General features: G+C 54.7%; 1 long non-coding RNA gene across 1 annotated transcript; it reads left to right on the top strand.

Annotated features, from left to right (window-relative positions):
• The first annotated feature begins 8,781 nt into the window (after nt 1-8,781).
• LOC133629424 (uncharacterized) lies at nt 8,782-9,992 on the top strand. Its single transcript, XR_009821022.1, has 3 exons — nt 8,782-8,859; nt 9,401-9,450; nt 9,955-9,992. It is a non-coding gene; the product is annotated as an uncharacterized LOC133629424 (long non-coding RNA).
• The last annotated feature ends 306 nt before the right edge of the window (nt 9,993-10,298 follow it).

The raw sequence follows: 10,298 nt of genomic DNA, 5'->3' as shown, positions 1-10,298 counted from the left end.
CAAAGTCCTTGTGACGAGCAACTGGGGAAACCCAGAGTACACATGCATTTCTAAAGTGTGGATTCATGGCTGGATGGCAAAACAGCAGAGCTTCAGATGAAAGCGGGGACAGCGGGTCTGGATAAGGATAACTCTGGTGACTGCTCAGATATTTACATTAATTTCTAGGGCTAATTATGTGTTTAAAGTTAGGGGCACTGCCCTCCTTATTCTGCTGCTTGGCTCAGTTTGTGGTTTTATTTCACTTGTGCTTTGCTTTTGCTCTTAGTGCTTTAGATGTAAATAAAACTCACCCTGTTTCCTTTTGACTCGGTGCCTGTGTCCTTTGTTCTGGCCTCGCTCCCAGCAGAACGATTCTTGCTGTGCCGGTGGTTTTTGTCCTCATTTCACCCCTTTTTCTCTCTGGTTCCCTGACACCCTTTGAAGAAGGGTGACACCCTTTGACAAGGCTTTGGTTTGTCATTGTTCTTTCTGAGCCCATTTGGTTCCGTTTGCTGCTTTCCAGTGTTTGCCTTCCTTCCATCTTCACGGGGGCTTCTAGAACCTTCTGTTTCCATTTAACCCATTCTTTGGTGTCTGTGTGTCACGGTGACAGTCTCTGCCCTGCTTGTGTCCCTTTCCTGGGGCAGGCTGGGAGCCTATCAGTATCTAAAGACATGTCTCTCTACATGCTGTAGCTGACAGCTCTCTGTACAATCTCCTTTTTGGTTTTTTCCAGATGAGTCCCTGACTTTCAAAGAGCTCCAGCATTTTTTTCCAGTCCTTTCCCCAGAGTGAACCATGTTGCTTAGCTCTGTGCTCTCTCCATTAGAGACACAGGCCAGAGCATCCCATGACTTGGGAACAGTTTCTTTCCTTCTCCTGTGAGCACAGATGGGATCTAGCACCACATTCTTAAATTTAGGTCAGGAAGCCTTGATCCTCCCAACAATTCACCAAGGTCACAAAGAGCACTGGTGTCATGTCACAGAGAAGAACACCAGTTTCACAGCTGCTGTGGCTTTTACTCTTGCATAGAGAGAGGTACCAGGTGTAACCAAGGTGATGTCCTTCTACCATGGCATGGCTGGCTGGGTAGATGAGGGGAGAGCAGTGGATAGCATCTACCTCTAGGTGCTCTCCAGAGGTGCCTCCCAACCCCTGCCATCCTGGGATTCTGCAAATGCCTTGGATGGTAACAGAAACATGATTGCTTAAAATAACATCTTGTTTCTGTGACCTGCTCTGAGGTGAAGGGATGACCATTGAAAGTCCATACCACTAACTCAGCATTGCCTGTTGCCATGTTAGAAGCCCAGCGAGGTGGAGGAAGCAGGGGTGGGCTATCTCCTGCCTCCTCCTGACTCCAGTGTCCACACCAATTGTCTCTTTCATGCCTGACATAGAAATGCCAGCAATTTGAAGGAAGGACGGGCTTATTCTGCTCCAGCCCAAGGCCACGGGGTGACTGAGCATCACAGAGCAGTGCCAGGCAGGGTCAGCAGCTGCAGGTGCTACAGTGGCTTCAAGATTCCCTGGGGCACTGCATATTCAAGCAGCCTGATGTAAAATCTACCCCATGGCAGAGGTTTCTAAGCCCTACCCAGCTCTCCAGTGGGTTCACAGCCCACCTTGCCTCATGTGAGTGGAAGAGGAGTGAGCACACGGTTGGTGTGTCTGCCCTCCAGGCCCTCACTGTCCAGAACCAACCTCTCCAGGCCAGAGTAGACCAACTTGATTGAGAAGGCTCTGAAGAAAACCTGCCAAGAAGACAGGTTGGCAACTCTATCCAGTCATCGAGACAGACATTTCTCAGGACACTCACCATGGATTCAGCGGATAACAATGGATTTTCAGCTTCTGTTGGCAACAAACATGAATGTTCATCACATTTCCAGGACTAGATAATAGTTCTGTTTAGGACTACACCAGGGCTAAGCAGTAGCTGTGTCACAAGCAATACCTGTGTCATCCTAAGGAAGCAATAGCTCTGTCCCTTCATAAAGTGTCTGTGGGTCTACGAGCTCAGCAATCTTGTACAGCTATACTTATGATTTTCTAGCTAACATTGTAAGCCTTAGCAAACTTCTACAACCTAAACTTATCTGTCTACCTATGAATCAGCAGCACCCTGTATTTTTCAATAGGAGCAGGTAAATGCATACGGTTGGAGACAGCTCCCACAGGAAAGCTGCTGGAAAGGCAGCTCTGTGCTGGCTGATGGGCTACCCAGGGACCTTTCTAACATAGTAGGAAAGGTGAGTGTAGTGGTGTTGCCTGGGCCAGGTGTTTTTGGTAGCAGGAGGATCTAGAGGAGTAGCTTGGGGGAACAACCCCATGCACCAGGACTGGCTGGGAGTTAACCTGCTGGAGAGCAGCTCTGCAGAGAGAGATCTGGGAGTGCTGGTTGATAATGAACTAACCACGAGCCAGCAATGTGCCCTTGTGGCCAAGAAGCCAATGGCATCCTGGGGGCATTAAGAAGAGTGTAGCCAGCAGGTCAAGGGAGGTTCTGCTTCCCCTCTACTCTGCCCTGGTGAGGCCTCATCTGGAGTCCTGTGTCCAGTTCTGGGCTCCTCAGCTCCAGAGGGACAGGGAATTGCTGGAGAGAGGCCAGTGCAGGGACACCAAGATGATCAGGGGACTGGAGCATCTTTCATATGAGGAAAGGCTGCAGGACCTGGGGCTGTTTAGTCTGGAGAAGAGGAGACTGAGGGGGGATCTTATTCACATTTATAAATATCTAAAGGGTGAGTGTCAGGAGGTTGGGACATCCCTTTATTTGATGGTATCCAGCAACAGGACAAGGGCTGATGGGATGAAGCTGGAACACAAACAGTTCCATTTAAACATGAGAGAAAACTCTTTCAGTGTGAGCTGAGGGAGCCCTGGACCAGATGGAGTCAACATGGCTTCGCCAAGGGGAAATCCTGTTAGACCAACCTGATGCCTTCTATGAGTGCATAACCAGCTGGCTAGCTGAGAGGAGAGCAGCGGATTTCATCTGCCTTGACTTCAGCAAGGCTTTTGACACTACCTCCCATCACATCCTCATCAGAAAGCTCAGGCAGTGTGGCTGGGATGAACGGACAGTGATGTGGATGGAGAGCTGAATGACAGAGCCCAGAGGCTGGTGATCAATGGCACAAAGTCAAGTTGGAGGCCTGTGGCCAGTGGAGTTCCACAGGGATGGCTTCTGGGGCCAGTCTTGTTCAACATCTTCATCAACCACCTGGGTGAGGGGACAGAGGGACCCTCAGCAAGTTCCCTGCTGGCACCAAACTGGGAGCACTGGCTGATTCCCCAGAGGCTGTGCTGCCATTCAGTGGGATCTCAACTGGATTCAGAGTTGGGCAGAGAGGAACCTCCTGAGGTTCAACAAGGACAAGTGCAGAGTCCTGCAGCTGGGAAGGAACAACCCCCTGCACCACAACAGGCTGGGGGTCGAACTGCTGGAGAGCAGCTCTGTAGAGAGAGACCTGGGACTGCTGGTTGATAACAAACTAAACATTAGCAGCAATGTGTCCTCGTGGCCAAGAAGCCAATGGCATCCTGGGGGCATCAAGAAGAGTGTGGCTCAATGCATGGGGATAGCTGGTATGTCCATGACCCCTCTGGGCAGGCTGCTCCACTGTTCTTTTTTTTTTAACTCAAATTTTACTAACAAGCATCAGACTTGGCGGATCATGGGCTGGCTGACTTTCCTCTTTTCTCGGTATCACGCGCCCCAGCGCCGCTCCCGGCACTGCTCTCGGTGCTGCTCTCGGCACCGCTCCTGGCACTACTCTCGGTGCCTCTCCCAGCGCCGCTCCCAGTGCTACTCTCATCGCCTCAGTCAGTGTCACTCTCCCCTGTGTTTTCTCTGTTTCCCCTCACGTACCCAGTGGCACCCAGTCTAACATGGAGTTGCGCTTCCCCAATCTCCCCTGATCCTCCTGCACCATACTCCCGTCTGACTCCACCCACTCGGCATTCCCCGTCTGCTCAATATTCTCCGTCTGCTCTCCCAGATTCTCTACCTCCACGCTCGTCCAAGTCTCCTGATCACTATGAACTCCCTCCTCTGTCCGCACTCTCCGCTCCTTCCCCCAGAGAGCTTCCTGCACCGATAACCAAAACTGTTTTTTCTCTGCTGTTTTTATCAGAACCCTTTTAATATTTCCCCTCGCATCAAAAAACCGACCCATTCCCTTGGCCCCCTCTACGAAAGCCTGACACAGCTCCCTGTCCACCACCGTCCACTTCTGCGCATTTAATAATTCTATGGGTGCCCGTATCACACCTCGCCCCTGCAACCACCTGATGCAAGTGGGTGTGGGCACGTACTGAATCTGTTCACCCGCCTCAGACGCCATCGTTTTAAATCCCCCAGTCATTTGCTCCAACTGTGCCAAGGCTGCGAACGTCCTGCGATCTGCTGATCACGTTGGGGTCACCATATGTTGCCGCCACCAGCAACACCACCAGGCCGCCCGCACGGATTACTCAGCCCCCCTGCTGAGGGGACAAGGATCACCACACACTCAGCATTGATGATACTTTATTCCTACCCCTTGTTTACACCATGTGCTTGTATCTGCTACCCCCAGCACCCCCTCTCACTCCACCCCGTGCCCACCTCTTCTGTGTCCTCCACCTCTCGCGTTACAACCCGAGATCTTCCGGACGCCTACCACAGAAAGGCTGCGGGAACTGGTGCTGTTTAGTCTGGAGAAGAGGAGATTGAGGGGAGATCTCATTAATATTTACAATTATCTAAATGGTGGGTGTCTTCTCTGCTTTCTTTGTCCAGAGATGATCTTCAGCTTCACCTGCACGCTGGCAGTCTGCCTGTGGAACTGGCTGCAACACTCGCACACCTTTGCTAGGTACGTGCTACTTGGTTCTGCTGGGGACAGGGGGAGAAAGGGGAGGCCTGAGGGCCAGCACAAGCCAAGCGGAGAGCAAGAGGCCTCCCCAGGAAGCTGTCCCCTGCTCCCCCTTGGACATTGCAGCTTGAGCACTGCGGGAACTGTGCTGTTTAGTCTGGAGAAGAGGAGATTGAGGGGAGATCTCATTAATATTTACAATTATCTAAATAGTGGGTGTCAGGAGGTTGGGACATCCCTTTTTTGCGATGGTATCTAGCAACAGGACGAGGGGTGATGGGATGAAGCTGGAACACAAAAAGTTCCATTTAAACATAAGAAAAATCTATTTCCTTGTGAGAGTGAGGGAGCCCTGGCACAGGCTGCCCAGAAGGGTTGTGGAGTCTCCTTCCTTGGAGGTCTTCAAGACCTACTTGGACATGTTCCTATGCGACCTGATCTAGGTGAACCTGCTTCTGCAGGGGGGGTGGACTAGATGATCTCTAAAGTTCCCTTCCAGCCCCACCATTCTGTGATTCTGTCGAGTCCCCTGCAGGCTCCAGGTGTGAGCCCCAGCAGTTCCTGCCGGCTGGACACCAAAGTCTACCCGGAGCAGCTTTGGCTAGGAATGCTGTTGCTGGGGCAGCTGCTGCCCCTGGCACTGGGCTCAAGCCACAGCTGTCAGCAGAAGCTCTGGGCCATCTCTGTGTCTCACCAGCGCCTGTGAGGCAGGAACTGCAGCGTGGCTGCGGTGAGGCTCGGATCGATGCCTCCCTGCTGTGAACGCTACGGCATGTCCAGACGTGCCCCCATGAGAGCAGCTTCCCAAGCCTGTTGGTTATACGAGACGCACTCACCATATTCTGCTTTGCCCAGTGCCTGTAGCAGCTTCTTTCGTTCTGATGACTGCTGGGCAAGTCTCTCTGTTGTGGCTTTTTTCTTTAGTCTTTGAGGACCTTAATGGAAAGTTGAAAGTTGGGTTTTTTTCCCAAATGCATTGCTGAAAAGCAGTGTTGGGTCCATGGAGTCAGTCAAGGCTGACTACTCACCCCTGGGAAGCCAGGTGGGTCCCAGCAAATGACCCTGCTGAGGGGGAAGTTTGTGTCATACACAGTGAGATATACCATCACAGCTGAAGAGCAGGACGCCCGAGGAGACCACGTCACGCCGTGGCACACGCAGCGCAGATCTTCACTCCTGTGATGTACCTGTGGGGTGCCTCTGAGGCTGCCAGACCAGATCTGGCTGAGGGGTCAGGTGGCTGTTGCCTGCAGGCACGGCTGTGACCAAGGACGTTTCCATTCGGGGCTGAGATCTGCTGCTTTTTCAGTGACATGCAGGGACTGGACAGGGTCGGGTCATGAGGTGGGATCCAGGTGTGGGTGGAGATTTCCAAAGCTGTAGAGAGCTCAGTGACCTTTTGGCTGGCATCTGGAAGCTCTCCACATGCTGTTTCCAGGCCATGTGCAACCCCCCTCAAGGAGCAGATGGGCAAACATACATCCCCTTGTGGCTGTCTTACTGGGAGATGTCTCTGTACCCAACAGAAGCCACATGGAAGCAGTGGAGGGAAAAAATGATCATTTTCAGCATCCTGAAGAGTCAGTTGGGCAGCAAGAGGCTGCAGCAGTGCTGCCCCATCGGTTCCCCAGGCTGCAGGCTGGGGCTGGTGTTGGGGACCTGCATTTACCCAAGGAGAACACTGCAGGGCTGGAGCTCCCGACCTCCTGGGGGGATCTGTCCCAAGGAAGGACATGCCCAAAGCTGAAAGCCAGGACCCAGCTGGGGAGCAGCTGAGCCTGGCCCTGGCCTGCAGCTCTGGCTCCAAAAGGCAGGCTGAGGTCTGGCTGCCCCGGGACAGGCAGTTCAGAGTTTGCTCTCAGGATGATCTCTCACCCCACGGCACTGCTCCAGCCCCAACGTCAGTGTGCACGTTGAGTAGAGCGATTCCTTGTGCACCCAGCACGATGATAAAGGAATGTCTGCTTCCCTGAGAAGGGTGTCAGCCCCATGTGCCAGGCTGCTCAGGAAGGTGGGGGAATCCTCAGCCCTGGAGGAACCCCAAAGCCGTGCAGCTGAGGTGCTGAGGGCCGTGGGTTAGTGGTGGCTGTGGCAGGGTGACGGGAGGCTTGGACTCCAGGAGCTCAAAGGGCTTTTCCAACCCAAATGATTCTGTGGTTCTAATGGTACTTTGGCATTGAGGAGCCTATTCCTGATCTCAGTGACACCTTTGTGCCAGGCAGGAGGCAGCTGTGTTGCCAGGGAGCGCTTGGGGCCTCTCCCCCTTCCTGGGCCCCAGGGAGCCCCATTGTGATGTTTGTTGTCCACAGAACCATGGTGACAAGGAAAGGAGCTGTCAGAGCTCTCATTTGGCAGTTGCTCCTAGGGAGCTGCTTTGGCCTGACCAGGCAAGGACTGGGACTTAGAAGGGAGGTGTGAGCAGGAAGCCGACCTCTGCCCCAAGATGGGGAGAAAAAGAGCAGCCGCAGCAAGACGCCGATGGGCCATGCGGAAGACAAAGGAGGATGCAGCGGAGCCAGGCCAGATGAGCAAGTACGAGGAGGGGCAGGGAGGGATGAGGGGAGAATGGGGCTGAGCTGCTGGCTGGGCTGCTGCCACCGTGGGTCCTCTCCTCCCACTGCAGGCCTGTGAAGCTAAGGATGGGAGAGGAGAGGGGAGAGCCCTGGAAGCAGCCCAGCCTTGCTGCCCTCTCTCTCTGCAGCTGGAACATCCCCTGGGAGGCTGCCAGAGCCCAGCTTCTGGCAAGGGCCTTGGCTCACACAGCCTGGGGATGGTGGGCAACTCGCACCTCTTTTTTTTCTCCTGCCATAGGACCATCAGTGTAGAGCTGGATGTCAGCTTGCCACCAGCTCCCGGCTCGGACATTGCTCAAGAGCAGCCTGTGGCGTGGTACCACAGAGCCCAAGAAGTCGTAGGTAAGCTCAGCACTGCTGCTTGCTGCCAGGTCCTTGGGGCTGAAGTGGCAGAGCTGTGCTGTGCCAGTGGCAGGAGTGGCAGGAGAAGTGCAGGCTGGCCTGCCCTTGGTGCCTCTGTCTTCTGCCCGTGTCCCTGCAGGGAGATAAAACACTCTCATCCATTACAAGAGGCCTCAAGAGACAGGCCTGACTTTTCTCTGCTTTCTTTGTCCAGAGATGATCTGCAGCTTCACCTGCACGCTGGCAGTCTGCCTGTGGAACTGGCTGCAACACTCGCACACCTTTGCTAGGTACGTGCTACTTGGTTCTGCTGGGGACAGGGGGAGAAAGGGGAGGCCTGAGGGCCAGCACAAGCCAAGGGGAGAGCTGAGAGGCCTCCCCAGGAAGCTGTCCCCTGCTCCCCCTTGGACATTGCAGCTTGGGCACTGCTGGGGCTGTGGCCATTTGCAGGGAGAAACAAGAGCAAAGCCCCTTGGCACTCTCACTCCTACATCTGCCAGAGGCACAAACTTTGGCCATGGGGGGACAGTCACTAGCCAGACACTTGCACAGGGAATGTTTTCCCCAGCTCTGGCAAGAGACCAGACAGGTCTGGGAGGGCCCCGAGAGCAAAGCCAGACTTGTGCTTCCCAGCTGTGCAGAAACACCCCTTAGAGAGAGCTGTGTGATGGCAGCGAGAGCACTCCTGCATTCTCAGCCAGAGAGAGAGCAAGGCCCCCAGCAGAGAGCCTGCTGAAAGGCAGTCTCCATGTCTGCTCAACCTCTTTGCTTCCCAGCATGACTGTCAATGCCTTTTGGAAGGTGCTCCTGGAGCCCTTCCTTTGGGCAAAAGCTGCTGGCACTGCTGAAGGGTGAGGACAGGATGTGTTCCTCCTGGGCGCTGCTCTGCCAGCTCTCTCTCTGTCAGCAGCAGGCTTCCAAAACACAGACTTTTCAGCATGAAAAGGGAAATCTGCCTGTGAAGGGGTTTGCTCCAGGTTTGGCTCACTGATGGCTACAAGACTCTCTCTGTTTCAGGCTGAAGACATCCCTGGAAAGCAAGAGGTTCATGGCAGCCCTGGAAAAAAGGTTCTTGGTGCTTCTTGCAGTGCTTCTGGGTGAGTTGGCATGAGCAAATGCCTGTCTGTGCTGGATGGCAGCCTTCAGATGGCCAGCTTTTGGGTTTATGTGTGGTAATTCTGGGGCCCAAGTGCTTCCTGAGTATGTCCTTGATTGGCTTTTGCACTACCACTAAGGCTGGCAGCGTCCCCAGCACACTGCTGCTGTGGCCAGCGAGCCAGAGGGCTCAGATGTGTCTGGGACAGAAGGGCCTTTGTATTTCCAAGCCTGAACTGGAGAATGCCAGAGGGGCCATGCAGGGGACTGATGGACAGTTACCTCTCCTGCCTCCCGCAAGCTGGTCTCAGTGCTCAGGGGAGCGAGGAGGGGAAATGGAGCCCAAGCACACCTGGAGCCCAGGGCTGCACAGCCCCCGAAGCTTGGGCTGATGGCTCCCAGGCAGAGGCGCGCTGCCTCTCTCTGCAGCCCCCGTTCCCCACCTCCCCAGCCAACCTGCTGCCCCAGCCCAAGGCAACAGGGAGGAGACAAGGCAAGTGCAGGAACTGCTTGTAACCCCAGGCAAATCACTGTCTCTTGCAGTTGGCTTTTACTATGGGATCCTGCTGGCAGCGTGGAGGATGCAGGCTAAGGTAGGCACAGAGGTTGGTGACACTGGTGGGATGGGCACCTCCTGCAAGGGAGCAGCCAGGGCCTTGCTAGATGAGCTTCTGCCCTGCACAGGCCCTTCTCCAGGCCTAGTTTAACGGGCTGCTTGCATGCAGTGCAGGACTCCTGACGTCCTTTCCCTTGTAGTGCCAGTGCTCTAGCTATACCCCTGAGGCAGGGGTGAGAGCCAGACACGCTCAGAGGGCCAGCCACTGCTGGCAGGGCCTGAGCACATCTCCCAGCTGACCCGGAGAGTGTGGAGGGTGGCCATGAGGGTGTGGGGACCCCTGTCAACCCACCTCACGGCCACAGCCTCAGACAGTGTTTCTCAGCCTTTGTGGTTCACGTCAGCTGCAGCAAGTCTGTCACCTCCATGGACAAGTCTTGCCTCACGTTGCTGACACCGACCTTTTGCATCTCTGGGTGCCAGCAGGCACGCTGAGCAGCCTACTGATGTCCTTTTCTGTGTTCCTCCATGGCTTTCCCAGGGAGACGACCAGGGAGCGTTGGAGATGAGTTTAGAAGACATGATGCAGTCTAACTGGGCCCTGGAAAGCTTGGGTATGGACACAAGCAGCCCCGTCTCCTTGCCCCGTGCCTGTCTGCAGCAAGCCCCAAAGAAGCTGTGCTCCAGGCACTGCTCCCCAAAGTGGGGGAGCTGACATATTCAGTGCAGCCCAAGAGGAAGGCTGTGGCAGCATGGCTCTCAAAGTCCCTCCTGCTCCTGCCCTCAGCCTGTGTGTGCTCCTGCTGCCGCCCCCACACACGTTGCTGTGCTGATGGAGGGACTCTGCTCCTCTCCATGGCAGTTGGAAGGGGACTGGCTGGGTCA

This window comes from Colius striatus, unplaced genomic scaffold, assembly GCF_028858725.1.
Source record: "Colius striatus isolate bColStr4 unplaced genomic scaffold, bColStr4.1.hap1 scaffold_44, whole genome shotgun sequence".
Classification (NCBI taxonomy): Eukaryota; Metazoa; Chordata; class Aves; order Coliiformes; family Coliidae; genus Colius; species Colius striatus.
The sequence above is the reverse complement of the archived record's forward strand: the minus strand, read 5'-3'. Positions and strand labels throughout refer to the sequence as shown.